Genomic DNA, 18,009 nt, shown 5'->3' with positions numbered 1-18,009 from the left:
GGAATAGTATGACTTGATTGCCACAGCACTACCCTATTGATATGTAAGATTATTTCTATTTACTCGTAGGATGTGGGAATCACTGGCTGGCCAGCCATTACTGCCCATCCCTAAATGACTTTGAGTAGGTGCTGGTGAGTTGCCTTCTTGACCTGCTGCATGTGGTCCATGTGCTATAGGTAGACACACAATACCTTTCAGGATGGAATTCCAGGATTTTGACGCAGCGACAATTGAAGGAACTCAATTTCCAACTCGGAATGGTGACCAGCTTGGATGGGAACTTGCAGGTGGTGCTGTTCCCATCTATCTGCTACCCTTGTCCTTCTAGACAGAAGTGCCACAGGTTTGGAAAGTACTGTCTAAAGATCTGTGGTGAATTTCTGCAGTGAATCTTGTAGATACAGCAAACTTTGTTTTACCTGGCACCTTATGAACATTGATAAGCTGGCAGAAATATATCTTAAAATACCACAATTTTAACTGTTGGAGTAGCCAGTTGAGGGTGCGAGTGAGAAGGCTCTCTGCTGGTGAGGCAAAGTCCCATTATTATTTAGTGATTTATGCTGTAAATGAAGTGTAACATTGATGGGTATATCCCCTGCATTATGTTTCTATTACTTCGTGTGTATTTTTACTTGGATTATGTGGCCCTCTTGATAACTGGAATATTTGCTCCTGGTCCCATAGGTACCAGTTAATAAAAAGTTCACTGTAGTATATACTGCTGTGATAGAGTGAGTGGATGCTGTGGATGTGGTGCATTAAGTAGGCTGCTTTGTCCTGGGCGGTGTCAAGTTTTTTGAGTGTTGTTTCAGCTGCACTCATCCCGATAAGTCGGAACTATTCCAACACACACCTGACTTGTGCTTTGTACATGGTGAACAGGCTTTGGGGAGTTAGGAGGCAAGTTACTCACTGCAATATTCCTAGCCTCTGATCAGCTGTTATAGGCATGGTATTTATATGGTGATTCCAGTTGAGGTTCTCATCGATGGTAACCCCCAGGATGTTGATATTGTTAAAGGGCTTTATTGATGGTAACACCCTTGAATGTCAAGGGGCAATGGTTAGATTGTCGCTTATTGGTGATGGTCATTGTCTGGCATTTGAGTAGTGCAAATGTTACTTGTCACTTGTCAGCCGGAGCCTGGATATTGTCCAAGTCTTGCTGCATTTAACATAGGCTGCTTCAGTATATAGGGAGTCATGAGTAGCGCTGAACACTGTACAATCATCAATGAACACCACTTCTGATCTTATGATGGAGAGAAGATCATTGTTGAAGCAGGTGAATGTTTTGCCCTAGGATACTACCCTGAGCAACTCCTGCAAGAGGTAGTGGAGCACAGATGACTGACCTCAAACAACCACAACCATCTTATTATGTGCCAGGTTTGACTCCAACCAGCAGAGAGTTTGCCCCCAATACCCTTAGATTCCAATTTTGCTAGGATTCCTTGATGACACACTTGTTGAAACACTATCTTGATGTCAAGTGCTGGTATGCTCACCTCACCTCTGGAATTCAGCTCTTTTGTCCATCTTTGAACCAACACATTGCTGATTTGAAGCCACCACTCTATAAGTATGCATTTCAGGAAGCAATTTTTAAGAGGGATATTTAGGGAATATTTCTATCACACATGCAGAGTGAAGGTGTCGACCCATGGATTGGAGGTGAGAAGAGTATAAGACGAGTAAACGTCCTGTCACCTCTTTTACAGATCAAAGTGCCTGAATTACACCTGTGTTTCCTAAAGTTAATGCTAATAATGTTGCAAATAGAAAAGAAAAATGACCATTAAATTATACTTCTGACAATTGGTAAACTGTCAAATGAAAAACAACTTTGTAAAACTGGAGAAAACGCAAGATTATTCACTAATAATTTATTAGTCTGCATGGCACAAAAACTGATCCAGTGTGAGATCCAAAGCTATTTTAATTTCTCCCATTGCTGTCCTTCATTCTTGGCAGTTCAGCCATCTCTTTGGCTGTTTGAAAGTTTTGGTAGATGTATGAACTACTGACTGCCTTCAAAGGCACCGCTGGTTCCTGTACTGCAAAGTTTGTTTACACAGCTGCTGTGGGAATTTCTTTATTTTAATAGATAGAAACTTTTAAAGAGGATAATGCCTATGACTTCACAGTGTTATTATACCACTTGTGATTTACTTATCAATTGGATATTAGGTGAGTGAGTTGGGGGGGTGTAGTGTGGGGCTAGGGGATAAAGGTGATTGAAGCAGGTGGAGGTGAATGCACTAAGGGAGGTGAGGTCTTGAGAGGTGTTGAGGCAAGACAAAGGGAGAGTAAGGAATAAAAGTGATAAGGATGAAGAGGCCCTCATTAGATGTGAAGCATTGTGTAGGAACAGAAGTTGATCTTTAAACTTGGGCACTTCCATTTCCTCCTTAGGTCTAACTCCAGGCCAGCCTAGTCCACCTACCAGATAATGAAAAATCCTATGTACTGGCAATGGAGGTTGGTTCACAACTTCAGGAAAATTCCAATTTCTAATTTCCATCAATGTGATGAAAACTGAGCCGATTGCACTGTTACTCTCCTGTTCATTATTTACAAGTTTTGTATCATTCACAAACTTCAAAACAATACTTCCCATACTGAGGTCCAAATCATTCAGTCACAAGAACAGTAATGTTCATTATACCAACTCCTGGAGACCCCAACACATACTTCTTTCCACAGAACAATACAACATGGAAAGAGGTCATTCAGTCCACTATGTCTGTACAAGCTCTTTGATTGAGCTATCCAATTAAGTCCAACTCCCTGTTTTCTTCCCATGATCACTGCAATTGTTTTCTTTTCAAGTATTTATTGAATTCTCTTCTTAATGTCACAATTGAATTTGTTTTAATCTCCCTTTTCAGGCAGTGTATTCCAGATCACAGGGATTCATTACATAGGAAATTTTCCCTATATGGTCTCTGATTCTTTTGCAAATTACTTTAAATCTGTACTACTTAAATGCTGACCCTCTGTCATTGGAACCAATTTCATTTTAATTTATCAAAATCATCTACAATTTTGAATATCTCTATTATTTTCTTTTAACGCTCTTTCAAGGGATGTAAGATAGGCCAAATTAGACAGCAGTCCAGAGTGAACAGCATTATTGTGAATCTGGATATCGTACGTATGCAGACCAGCTAAGGATGGAAGATGTTCATCCTTTAAGGACATTAATGAACCGGATGGGTTGCTACAACATAAATGATAGCTTCATGGTCACCATCACTGTCACTAACCTTTAATTCCAGATTTCATTAATTAAATTTAAATTCCACCAGCTGCCATAGTGGAATTTGAAGCAATTTCCTCAGAGCATTAATCTCGCCTCTGGATTATAAATCCAGCAGTATAACCATTATATCAACATCTGCTCCTAATCTCCATTCAACCTACTCTGATGTAAGAAGAACAATCCAAGGCAAATCAATTTCCTCCAAATTTCTTAATGCATATGGACTTAGTACCATTAAAGTAAATGTCTTGTGTATTCTTTCTAAGCTTTTGACATTCTTGATAAATTGTGCAAGAATTGAACACAATATTTCAGCTGAGGCCTAACTATTATTTCATGAAGGTTAACATAACTTCTTAGTAACCTAGCTGTGCCAAAAATAATAAAATTAACTTAACAGCCTTCCTTATTTGTCCTGCCCCTACAATGATTTGTGTATACTTACATTCCAATGTCTCTATTCTTGTAGTTTTGTCAAAAATTGTACCATTTAGTTCATATTGTCTCTCCTCATTCTTCATCATGAAATCTATTGCCTAGCATTTGCTACATTAATCTGCCACCTGCCTGCTGATTTCTTCAGGGCTTCAATGTTCTCCTGAAGTCTGTTATTGTCATCTTCATCATTTACTACATAAACTGAAATCAAAGATTAGCAAGCAAAACTGTAACTGATCAATGGACTACTTTTTAAGGTATTGATTGTTCAAGTACAGTAAAAGTGGATTTCCATGACAGAGAAAGACAGGGCAAACTAATCTAGAGCTCCCTGGACAAGGAAAGAGATAGAGTTTAAGGTGAAGAACGTGAAAACACCGGCAATTGTTGGAAGAAACCATATGGTTTACTAATGTCCTTTAGGGAATGAAAACAGCTGCCCTTACCAGGTCTGGTCTGCACGTGACTCCATACCCACAACATTGTGACTGACTCTTAATTGCCCTCTGAAATAGACTAGTAAGATACTCAGCTGTGAAAATCTCTTAAGATTAAGTCTCAAGAAATGAATTTAACCTGGCATCAACCCAGGTCCCGGAAATGACGACAGCAAATTCAGTCCTGTTGACCCAATGATGTCCTCCTAACCTACATTTGGGAGCTAGTGTCAAAAATTGTCACACAGACTAGTCAGGCAACAGAATACCTTACACACAAACGTCCCAGACACAATTATCACCATCCTTGGTATATGCTATTCAACCAGCTGAACAGATCCGGCTGAGGTGACCACACAGTGGCATAGTGTCAGGAGGGAATTGCACTGGATGTCCTCGACATTGACACACCGGATTCCAAGACATCTCTTAGCATCAAGTCATACATGGGCAGGAATCCTCCTGCTAGTCCACCTCAGCTGATGAATCAGTACTCCTTCATGTTGAACACAATTTGAAGGAAGTACTGACGGTAGCAAGGGAACGGAATGTACTCAATTGGTGATCTCAACATCCACCACCAAGAGTAGCTGTGGAGTGCCACTTCTTACCAAGCTGGTCAAGTCCTAAAGAGCACTGCTGCTATACTGGGTCCACAGAATATTCCGAAGGAACCAAGAGAGAAAAATATACTTGACTTCATCCTTACCAAACTGCCTGACGCAGATGTATTTGTCCATGACAGCATCAATAGGAGTAACCACCATCTAGTCCTTGTGGAGGCTAAGTCTCAACTTTCATTTAAAAATAACTTCCATCATGTTATGTGGCATTATCACTGTGCTAAATGGGATAGATTTTGAACAGATATCACATATTAAGGCACTGTGGGCTACCAACAGCAGCAGAATTGTCTGAAATACAATCTGTGACCTCATGGCCCAGCATATCTCCTAAACAATCATTACTATCAAGTTTGGGGAACAACTAAATTCAACGAAAAGTGCAGCAGGGCATGCCAGGAGCAGTACAAGGGTATGCCTAAATACAAGGTGTCAAACTGGTGAAGCTACAACAGAGGACTACTTGCTGATTTGATAATGATTTGATTTATTACTGTCATGTGTACCAAGGTACAGTGAAAAGTGTTGTCTTATATGCTTTACTGGCAGATCGTATGATAGAAGTGCATCAGGCTAACTTGTGTGTCAAACAGCACAAGCAGCAAGTGAACAGACAGGGCAAGGCGATACCACAACTAACAAATCAGATCTAAACTCTGCAGTCCTACCACATCGAATCGTGAATGCTGTTGGACAACTGAATAACTCACTGGTGGAGAAGGTACATATATCCCCATCCTCAATGATGGACAGCCCTGTACATCAATGCAAAAGTTAAGGCTAAAGCACTTGCAACAAATTTCAGCCAGAATTGCAGAACGGGTGATCCATCTCATCCTCAGCATCAAAGATGCCAATCTACAGCCAATGCAACTCAACGTGATATCAAGAAACAGCTAGAGGTGCTGTAAAGCATTGGGCCCCCAAATATTCCATTAATAACTAAACAAAGAACCGTAAATGCTGGAAATCAGAAACAAAAACAGAAATTGCTGGAAAAACTCAGCAGGCCTAGCAGCATCTGTGCAGAGAAAGCAGAATTAACGTATCAGGTCCAGTGACCCTTCTTCAGAACTGATTGTAGCTAGGAAAAGGTTGGTATATATGCGAAAGATGGGGTAGGTGATGGGGAAAGTAATAATAATAATAATAGACAAATCAGGGCAGGACTTATACACTTAATGGTAAGGTCCTGGGGAGTGTTGCTGAACAAAGAGACCTTGGAGTGCAGGTTCATAGTTCCTTGAAAGTGGAGTCGCAGGTAGATAGGATAGTGAAGAAGGTGTTTGGCCTGCTTGCCTTCATTGATCAGTGCATTGTGTATAGGAGTTGGGAGGTCACGTTGCGGCTATACAGGGCATTGGTTAGGCCACTTTTGGCGTATTGTGTGCAATTCTGGTCTCCTTGCTATAGGAAGGATGTTGTGAAACTAGAGAGCATTCAGGAAAGATTTATGAGGATGTTGCCAAGTTTGGAGGGTTTGAGCAATAGGGAGAGACTGAATAGGCTGGGGCTATTTTCTCTGGAGTGTCAGAGGCTGAGGGATGATCTTATAGAGGTTTATAAAATCATGAGGGGCATGGACAGGGTAAGTAGGCAAGGTCTTTTACCTGGGGTTGGGGAGTCCAAGACTGGAGGGCATAGGTTTAAGGTGAGAGGGGAAAGATATAAAAGTGACATAAGGGGCAACCTTTTCACGCAGACGGTGGTGCATGTATGGAATGGGCTGCCAGAGGAAGTGATGAAGGCTGGCACAGTTACAACTTTGAAAAGGCATCTGGATGGCTATATTAATAGGAGGGATTTAGACAGATATGACCTAAATGCTGGCAAATGGGACTAGATTTATCTATGATATCTGGTCGACATGGAGGAGTTGGACTGAAGGGTCTGTTTCCATGCTGTATCTCTCTATGACTCTAATAATATTGAGGATCTGTGCTCTAGAACTTGCTGCTCCCCTAGTCAAGGTGTTCCAATACAGTAACAACACTGGAATCTATCCAATAATGTGGAAAATTGCCTATCTGTATCCTGCACACAAGAACAAATAAAACAATTCCAACCTGGACAACTACCCTTCCATCAGTCTACTCCATCAGTAAAGTGATGGAAGGTGACATCAATAGTGCTATCAAACAGCACTTGCTTATTAATAAATTGCTCACTGACACTGATTTTGAGTTCTACCAGGACCACTCAGCTCCTGACCTCATTACAGCTTTGATTCAAACTTGAACTAAAGAGCTGAATTCCAGAGGTGAGACTGCTCGTCATCAAAACTGCACTTGACCAAGGGCAGCATGAAGGAGCATGAGAAAAACTAAAGTTAATGGGTATTGGGGAAAACTCTCTGATACTTGGATTCACATTTTACAAAGGAAGATAGGAGGTTTTTGGGAGGTCAGTCATCTCAGCTCTAGGCCATCTCTGCAGGTCTTCTTCAGGGTAGAGTCATAGGTCCAACCATCTTCCTTGGCTTCATCGATGACCTTCCCTCCATCATAAGGTTAGAAGTGGGGATGATTATTGATGATTGCAAAAGTTCAGCACCTTTTACGGCTCCTCACATGCTGAAGATATCCATGTCCAAAAACAGCAAGACCTGGATAATAACCAAGTTCAGACTGACATATGACAAGTAGCATTTGCGCAATGAATACCTCCAACAATTGAGAAACTAAGCATTTCCCCTCGACATTCAATGGCACTATCATTACTAAATTTCCCACTATCAACATCCTGGGGGTTAGCATTGGTCAGAAATTCAACTGGACTAGCCAGCAGGTCTAACAGCATCTGTGCAGAGAAATCAGAGTTAATGTTTTAAGTCCAGTGAGTCTTCCTCAGAACTTTGGTTCTGAGGGTCACTGGACCCTTTCTCTCCACAGATGCTGCCAGACCTGCTGAGCTTTTCCAGCAATTTCTGTTTCTGATTTCCAGCATCAGCAGTTCTTTCAGTTTTTGTTGAGCCATTTAAATACAATGGCTACAAGAGCATGTCAGAAGCTAGGAAATGAGTAACTCACAATCTGACTTCACAAAGCCTGTTCACCGTCTCCAAAGCATGAATCAGGAGTGTGATGGATACTTCCCATTTGACTGGATGAGTGAAGCTGCAACAACACAAGAAGCTTCACACAAACCAGGTTAAAACAGTCCACTCAATTGGCATCACATCTACGAGCATCCACTCCCTTCACCACAGACATCCAGCAGCAGCAGTATGGACAATCTACCAGATGCAGAGCAGAAATAATTCACTAAGGCTCCTCGGATAAAACCTTCCAAATCCATGAACACTACCATGTAGAAGAAAAGGGCAGCAGATACTATCTCCTGCAAGTTTCCCCCTTGAGCTATTCGCTATTCAGACTTGAAAATATATTGCTTTTCCTACACTGTTGCTGGGTCAAAATCCTGGAATTCCCTTCCCAATGGCAATTTGATTCTACCTATAGCAGATGGATTGCAGAGGTTCACAAAGGTAGCTTACTGCCATCTTCTCAATGGCTAGTAGGATAGGCAGGTCTGCCATAAAGGAATAATTTTGAATGTCAATGAAAAAATGTAGTCACCACTGAAAGACAAGATTCTGAGGTCACTATTAAAGGCTTGAGCAGAAAAATCGTTCAAACTCTTCTTAGAATCATGGAATCCCCAACAGTGCAGAAACGGCCATTCGGCCCAACAAGTCCACATTGATCCTCCGAACAGCATCCCACCTAGAATCATACCCCTACCCTATCCCTGTAACCCGGCATTTCCCATGGTTAGTTCACCTAACTTACACATCCCTGGACACAATAGGCAATTTAGCATGGCCAATCCACCTAACCTGCACATCTTTGGACTATGGGAGGAAACCAGAGCACCCAGTGGAAACCCACGCAGACATGGGGAGAATGTGCAAACTCCACACAGACAGTCGCCCAAGGGTGAAATCGAACGTGGGTCCCTGGAGCTTTGAGGCAGCAGTGCTAACCACTGAGCCACTGGAGGTCAACAATCTGAATTTTTTCACACTTGCTTATTTTGTCACTGTATTCTTGCCACATTAGTGGTGAAAACTCCATCTATGTCCTTCTCTCTTCAATAAATGTCATTGTGTGACATTTGCCACAATTTTTCATTACTCCTCAAAAGATTAACCAGTATTAATCACTTCCATTAAATGCAGTTTTAAAATGAAGGATAAAATTTGCGATTTTTTGTGAGGAAGCATGTGATTCAGCCCACCAGTTCCCAACCCCAACCAACCACAACATCGCTGATGTTTGTAATTGAAACTGGAGATAAAGAGTTGCACTGTACACTTTCTGGAAAATTACTACAATTAGTAGGTCAAGTCAAATGCAAATGATATTTTTATTTTAGAAAATACTATTTTGAGATATGTCATATATATAATTGAGGCATGATATTCCTAAGTGGTCAATGGAGTAGAAATTTTCTAATCAACTTGGTCAGAGATGTTATTCAACACTTCTGAAGCAGGGTGGACTTGAACCCAAGCCTTCTGGACTAGCAATAAATACAACATTTAAAAGGCATCTGGATGGGTATACAAATAGGAAGGGTTTAGAGGGATACGAGCCAAATGCTGGCAAATGGGACTAGATTAATTTAGGATATCTGGGCGGCATGGACAAGTTGGTCCGAAGGGTCGGTTTCCATCCTATACAGCTCTATGACTCCACGAGACACTACCACTCCACCACAAGAGCCATAAAATCACGTAATTTGTCACTTCAGGCTTGCTTTTGCATGAAAGCAGAACAGAGCTCGCTTGCCCAAAGAGAGATGGCTCCCTAAGCTTTCATCCACTTGGTTTCTACTCATCTCACATCCTATCTGATGTAGATAACTGATAGGGATTGCTTGTTATTACTGGTCAAATACAATATTAATATAGGAATTTGTATGTTTTTACTAATGCCAAAAAGGATCCAGGTATCAGCAGAAATGATCAAGTACACACATCCAAAACTACCAAGGAGATCAATTATATTTTTCCAATCCAGCCAATATGAATGTAATTTCCGCAAGAAATTCAGCAAACACATATCCTTTAGATCAACTGGGAAATCAAAACAGAACATTCCATTTGAGCAGCAAGGCAATTATAATGTGTCCTGTAGTTAGTTGAACAGAGAAATTAGTAGACAAGGCACATTTGGCCAGCAGAGAGCTGGAACATATTAGTCTTATCAGAGCAAGATTGGTAATGAACACAATTAATGTATGCTCAATAGATTGCTCAAATATCAAGATTAAGTCATAAGAAAGGAGTACAGACCCCAGTACAATGCACCATGAAGCATACACACAGAAAAGCAGGGCTTTAAAAAAAAACTGCCTGTTGCTTCAAACAGCTATTCTTACAAAAACCTTACATAATTAATCAACTACCAATATGCAGTCAAATGAAACAAAACATTGACATAAATCAGACAAAGCAAAGCAATGCAAAATAGTATTACGCATTCCACAATAGGCCAAGATTAGTAAAGTCAGAAGTTGCTGGAAAAGCTCAGCTGTTCTGGCAGCATCTGTAAAGAGGAATCAGAGTTAATATTTCAGGTCTGGTGACCCTTCCTCAGACTGCGTCACAGGACCCAAAACATTAACTCTGACTTTTCTCCACAGATGCTGCCAGACCTGCTGAGCTTTTCCAGCAACTTCTGTTTTTGTTCCTGATTTACAGCATCCGCAGTTCTTTCAGTTTTTATTAAGAATAGTAAAATGATAGTAAAGTTGAAATCTGACTCAGATAACTTAGTTGGGAAAACATCTAAAATATTAAATGGGTGGTGTGAGAAGAGGTGATATTTTTATTTCAAACTTTAATTAGTTAAAAGTGCTCTGATTTTTTTTAAAAATTATCAATAGCATAGTGATATTGTTGCTGGAATAGTAAGTCAGAGATCTAGGTAATATTCTAGGGAGCAAGGTTCAAATCATATGATAGCAGATGGTGGAAATTAAACACAAGATAAATCTGAAATTAAAAGTCTAATGACGACTAAAAAATCATTGTCAATTGGTAAAACCCATCTGGTTCACTGTGGTCTTTTAGGAAAGGAAATCTGTGGTCCTTACCTGGTATGGCCTACATGTAACTCCAAACTCACAACAATGTGATTGACTCTTAATTGGCCCCTGAAATGACACAGCAAGCCACTCAAAGGATATCTAACCGCTAGAAAGTCTCAAAAGGGATGAAATGGGATGGATCACCGGGTATCAACATAGGCAACAATGATGATAAATACAGCCCTGTTGATCTTGCCAAGTCATCCTTACCAATATCTGACGGCTAGAGTCAAAACCGGTGCAGCTGTTTCACAGATCTGTCAAGTAACAGCCTAACATGGTCATACTCATGGAATCATACCTTACAAACAGTGACCCAGGCAACCATCTGTTGATATGCCCACACCTGCAGGACATGCTAAAAGAGGTAGTGGCACAGTAACATTCAGTTGGGAGGAAGTTGCCTTGTGGGTCCTCAACACTGACTCTGGATCCCATTAAATCACACTGAATCAGGCCAAATATGGGCTAGATTACCCCGTACTGCTCCTCTTGGTTGATGAATCAGTACTCTTCCATGATGGCCACCACGTGGAGAAAGCTCCGAGAGTAGCAAGGGTGCAGATTGTACTCTGGGCGGGGGACTACATTGTCCATCATGAGTGGCTAGGCAGCATCACAACTGACCAAGCCATTGATTCAAGAAGGTCACAGTTGCTACTCTGAATCTGCAGCAGGTAGTGAACAAACCAACAAAAGGGTAAAACATACTTAATCTCACTGTCACCAATCTGCCTGCTGCACATGCATCTTTCTATTATAATAGTGTTAAGAGTGAACACCACACAGTCCTTGTGAAGATTTGTTTTCACATTAATGGATACCCTCCATTGTATGTGGCACCACCACCATGTTAAATGGGATAGACTTCAAGCAGATCTAATATTTCAAGACTAGGCCATCAACAGCAGTAAATTTATACTGAAAAATGAACTTCAACCTCACGGCCTGGCACATCTCCCATTCTATCATTACCATTAAGTGAAGCAATCAATTCTAGTTCAAAGAAGAGTGCAGGAGGGCATGCCAGTAGCAACACTAGGCACACCTAAAACTGAGGTGTCAACCTGGCGAAGCTACCAAACAGAACTACATACATGCCAACAGCAAGTGATAGACAGAGCTAAGCAATCCCACAACCTACAGATCAGATCTCAACTCTGTAGTCCTGCCATATCCAGTCGTGAATGGCAGTAGACAATTAAAACCTCCATGGAGGATGAGACTCCACAAATATCCCCAATCTGAATGATGAGGGAGCTCAAATCAGTGCAAAAGATAAGGCTGAAGCATTTGCAACAATCTGTAGCCAGAAGTGCCAAACGAATGATATTGTGCAGCCTCCTCCAAAGATTTCCAATATCATAGAGATACCTGTCTTCGGCCAAATCAATTCACTCTGTAGTGACTGCAATGAGGTTAGCCTGGTCCAATCAGGGAGCCCTGGCTGACAGAAATAACCAGGGTTTCAGAGTGTCTGTTCACGCTGAGAGCTGGCTCTGAGGAAGCCGGACCAGTGTCAAGTACTATGCACTGTAAATAAAGGGTGACTTGGGATGGGATATTGGCCTCTGTGGAGTTATTTCACGTGGTATCAAGAAATAGTTGAAGGCTATGGGGACCTGACAACATTCCAGCAACAGTACTGAGACTTGTGCTTCAAAACTTGCCGCATCCCTAACCAAGATGTTCCAGTACAGCTTCAATGCTGGCATTGACCTGACAATGTGGAAAATTGCCCAGGTCTATTACCTACACAGAAAGCAGAATGAACCTAACCCAACAAATGCCATTTCATTAGTCTACTCTTGATCATCCATCACCCTCAGTGTCTCTTATTGGAGAAAGTCATTGCCAATTCAAAAACCTTACCTTGATATTCAATGACATTACCATCATAGAACCGCCTAGTAACAACATCCTGGGGGTTACCATTGACCAGAAACTGAAATGGACTCACCATATAAATACTGTGGCTACAAGAGCAGGTCAGAGACCAGAAATAATGCAGTGAGCAGCTCACCTCCTGATTCCTCAAAGCCATCCACAAGGCATGTCAGGAATGTGATCAAATACTCTCTGGATGCGTGAAGCTCTAACAACACTCAAGAAGCTTGACACCACCCCTGTTAAAGCAGCCCACTTGATTGGGATCATGTCCACAAACATTCAGTGACTCCATCACTGCTCAGTAGCAGCACTGTATTATCCATAAGATGCACTGCAGAAATTCACCAGAGATCCTCAGACAGAACCTTCCAACCACTTCCACTGAGAAGTACAAGGGCAGCAGCTATGTGGGAATACCACAATCTGCAAGTTCCCATCCAAATCACTCAACATCCTGACACCGGAAATGTATTGCCTTTCCTTCACTGCCAATGGGTCAAAATTCCGCAATTCCCTCCCTAGTAGCATTGTGGGTCAACCTACAGGATATGTACTGCAGCGATTCAAGGAGGCAATTCACCACCGCCTTCTCAAGAACTAGGGATGGGTAAACTGGCACCCAGCCAGTGATGCCTACGTCCCTAGAGTGAATGAAAAGAGTAATGGAAGCATCATCATCACCAAAGCTATCAAGCAGCAATAACCCACTCATTGTCACCCAGTTTGGGCTTTGCCAGCGCCACTCAGCTCCTGAACTCATTACAGCATTAGAGGAGAGGGGACGGGAGAGCAACTACCCTTGACATTAATGGTGTATTTGCCGGAGTATAACATCAAGGAGCCCTAGGAAAATTAGAGTCAGTGTGAATTTAGGGGAAAGCTCTCTGCTGGCTTGAATCAATCCTAGCACAACAGATTATTGTGGTCGCTGGACATCGCTGCAGGGGTTCCTCAGGATAGATTCCAAGGTCCAACTATCTTCAGTTGCTTCATCTGACACCTTTTCTCCACCATAAGGTTAGAAGTGGAAGCGTTCACTGATTATTGAACAACGTTCAGTGGCATTCATGGTTCATCATATACGAAAGCAATCCATGTCCAAATTCAGCAAGACGTGGATAATATCCAGGTTTGGGCTCAAAAATGGCACCTAATATTCAATCCAATAAGTGAAAGGCAATGAGCAATTCCAGTGAGGGTCAGTCTAACTATCACATGTCTACATTGAATGGCACAACCTTCACTGGATCCACCACTATTAACAACTTGGGGGTTACCAGTGACACAAAACCAAACTTGACCAGCTACAGAAATACTGTAGTTACAAGAGCAGATCATAGGCTAGGAATACTACAGTGAGCAACTCAGCTCAGATATCCACTATTTTCAAGGCCCAAGTCCAGACTGTGATGGAATACCTCCCACTTGCTTGGAATAATGCTGCTCGAAGAAAGCTTAACACTACCCAGGACAAATTGGCCCTCTTGATTAGTGGGACATCCACTCCCTCCAGCATTGACACTCAGTCCCAGCATTGGGTGTCATCTACAAGATGCACTGCAGAAATTTACCAAATCTTCATAGACAACACCACCATAACACACACCATATTAAGGAACAAGTGCAATAGATACATGGGAACACCACCAGCTACAAATTTCCCTCTAAGTCACTCACGATCCTGACTTGGAAATACCTCACGATTCCTTCAGTGTCACTGGGTCAAAATCCTGGAACTCCTCCCTAGCAACATTTTGGGTGTGCCTACACCAAACAGACTTGAGCAGTTCAGGAAGGCTGGTCACCACTAACTTTTCAAGGGCAACTAATATTGGGCAATAAATGCTAGTCCAGCCAGTGATGTCCACATTCCCTGAAAGAACTAAAACATTGTAATTTGGTTAATTAAATAAACTAACTGATTTACTGATCTGGAGCTGTTCTTCAGTGTAAATTGATAAGACAGATGGAACTACATAAATTGACCTTTGTAGCAGTAAAAATTCAGTACTTACTTGAATGCTAAGTATAATGAAACATTGGGAGTTTAGTAAGATGTGCAGAGAGTTTCAAGGTACTATAAAATTTGGTCAGAGTTTTACGTAATAAAAAACTATTTAGAAATTCTGACTTTCTAAATTTTTAAGAAGTATGTACACAAACTATTGTTTAGGATAACAGTTTTGTAAATGAGAAAAATAATCATTGTAAACTATTACAAACATAAAACTAATAGATCAGACATAAATTGCTAGTATTCACCTTTCACAGATCAAGATGTAGTGTTGACATACGGAAGAAATAGGATACTACAGTTCAGTTCTCTCTTGAATAAACCATTCCATAACCACTGAGTATTTTTACAAATAATGTTAAATATTTACCTGAAGCTTTATCCATACAGTTCACATTGCAACGTAACTGACAGGAACACCCTTGGGTCACTCTATTGTATTCATTATCCATTTTTCAGGATGCAAACAAAACTGTTGCCAACACATTAACTTCAAATGAGATTTTATTATACTTAAATATAATAAATTATGCAATCATTTCAAAATCTCAATAGCTTCTGAGCAAACTTGTAAAATGTATATATTTTTAAACAAAACATGCTGGCATTGCAATAGCAGAATTCCATTCCTCTTCAAAACATTTCTTCAAATTGGTACCTCCTGTCCTTTTTGAAGTGATTTTTAACAGCATGCAAGTGTCTGTCTGATATTTTTCAATAATTATGGAAACAGTGTCATGAATGGCAACTGAATATTTTTATTTAATTGTGCGAAACTTGGAAGTATAATCGGAGCTATATACACAGCAACATGCCAATCTTTGGAGAGAGAGGGGAATGCAGAGAGGAGTCTGAATGATTCGGCTTTGCTCACGAATCCACGTTACTTCATTCAAAAAATGCTATTGCATTGTGCTGGCTTGTCCTACCACTGGCATAAGAAAATGGCACACAAGAAGCTTTGAGGGATGGGTACGCAATTGAAACAAATTTGATAGCAAACATCGGCACCTGAAATATTCCTCAGTAACAACATGATTTATGATTCATAAAGAAAAGGGCAGAACTCTGAAAGCAGTAGCATGGAAAACGCATATTTATCAAACAGCTTATTATAATTTTTTCTTTTCTGTAAAAGGCAGCTTGGTCTTCACTTCTCAAATTTATTTCCTGTCTATATAGCAAATCTGCTGTAATTTAAAACTACAAAGCTTGAGATGATGAGACAAAACATTACACAGAAATTTTGGAAAGGCTTTTATTCAGATGTATCAATGAAAGTTGTTTGTTTCATTGGTGCATGAAGTGAAAAGTGAACATGAGACACTAATTAAAAATGCTCCAAGCATGAAACAAATTTGTTCGATACATAGCCATTAAGTTTCATCACTGTGCATGCATTGTGTGTACATTCATTGCCTCTTTCACATAAATAGCAGTCAAATAGCTACAAATGATAAAAAAAAGACACCCCACCTCCCCATCACTGACTCCATCTCTTTTCCATGGTTCAAATTTAAATGGAAGAGCTTGGGTGGGGAGGGTGTGCTGCGAATAGTCCCAGTAAGAACATTTCAACTTGTAGTTAGCCGCTTGAACATTTAATTCACAATAGCATATTTATCAAAGTCTTATACAGTCCTGCTCTTATGTCCTCTAATGTCATTCATCGAAATGTAAGTAAAGCCACATTCTGACCCACATGTAATATTCTTTCAGATGTACTTGAGTTTCAGACATTTCACTCATTGAAATTTAGGTCCAAACTGCAAAGGTACTCTAGGAATTCACTAAGCTATAATCAAGTTTTATAAACAATTGAATGTTCTGCTCAGCAGCATAAACAACAGATTCAATTGCATACAAGTGCATCTTTCAACGTTATCTATTTTTGGAACCACCATTTTGAACACAGCATCAGAAAATCATGAGACAGAACACCATCAGTTAATGGAAGGGTTTTTTCCCCTAGTTTATAAATAAGAGGAATGGGGCACTTGCAAATATTATTGCTCATGAAAGAGGAGAATGTAACTATGTTGATAGGTTGTAATGCTCTTGTCCATATAGGATCCGTTTTTTTCTAAGATAAGCTTCGCTTACACAATTTGGTTACATACATATAGATCAGCTTCAGTAAAATTAATTTTCCCATCCATTAGTTCATATTTTTATTACGTATTTTTGAGGATCTGCAATGTAAATTTGTGTGGTCAGTTTTAAAACTGTGCACTTTTTAACTGTCAAAAACATTTTCTGAGCAAGGTGCAAAAAAATCTGCTTACTACTAGTACACATAATCCTTTTTAATTTGGTTTTGTTTTAGATCACTCTAATTGATGTTTGAAAGTCTTTTCTAGATACCAGTTTTCAAATTACTCAAAAGATGGTGCTGTACATGAAAATCTACCACCTTATATGAGAAGGTTCCAGCATGTTTCTAATATAAGCTCATTTTACTTCATGTCCCAGTATATTTCTGACACAGAGCTAGTGATGGTATCGCATTTCTATTATCGCAAGTTGTGGTTATAAGCAATATTTTATTTGTTGCAACAATCGCATATTACAGAATTCTACTGCACAAAAACACTTTGCATCTGCAATAATCCTTTATACAATCAATTACATTGGCATTAACCCATTTTCACCAGGTTAGGATATAACACTGGATTGGGTTTAGTTTGACCTATTTTAGATTATTATGTTGTTACTAGTTCATTTTCTTTTTAGTTGGTGGATCGTTAATTCATGTAATGATATGGTAAAGTTGTTCAATACATAGGCATAACATTAGTATAAACTTAATTAAATGCAGATTGCAGCATCTTGCTAGCTAGAAACAAAATGTGCTGAACTACGTACACAGGTCAGTAGTAACAAATAACTTTTAACATGTCTTTAAAAAACATAGATTAACTCTCAGAAATGAGAAAAATTAATTACTGCAACATTTTGTAAGAATTTTACAGGCATTTCAAACAGCACCGAAATATATTTTAGAACATTCACTCGGGCATTAGATTGAAAGAAAATTATATTGAATATTAAATATATACAAAAAAAACCATCCTTTTAAAATAGATTCATGCTGGTCATAATTAATTTATGTAATATATATGGCAAACTAGTAAGTGTATGATGGGATTTTTTAAACATAATAAGACAAGCATGTTTATTGAGGATGAATCAATAAATTACCACGTTGAATTTAATATATATATGGGAATAGCAGATTGG

At 40.0% G+C, this 18,009-nt stretch overlaps 1 protein-coding gene across 1 annotated transcript in view; it reads right to left on the bottom strand.

The window, feature by feature from the left end:
- Positions 1 to 18,009, bottom strand: part of shc3 (SHC (Src homology 2 domain containing) transforming protein 3) — a 212,357-nt gene that overhangs the window by 193,711 nt on the left and 637 nt on the right. The gene's annotated exons all lie outside the window — the stretch shown is intronic.

The sequence above is a fragment of the Rhincodon typus genome, chromosome 3 (assembly GCF_021869965.1).
Source record: "Rhincodon typus isolate 14 chromosome 3, sRhiTyp1.1, whole genome shotgun sequence".
Classification (NCBI taxonomy): Eukaryota; Metazoa; Chordata; class Chondrichthyes; order Orectolobiformes; family Rhincodontidae; genus Rhincodon; species Rhincodon typus.
This window is presented reverse-complemented; position numbering and strand designations above follow the sequence as displayed.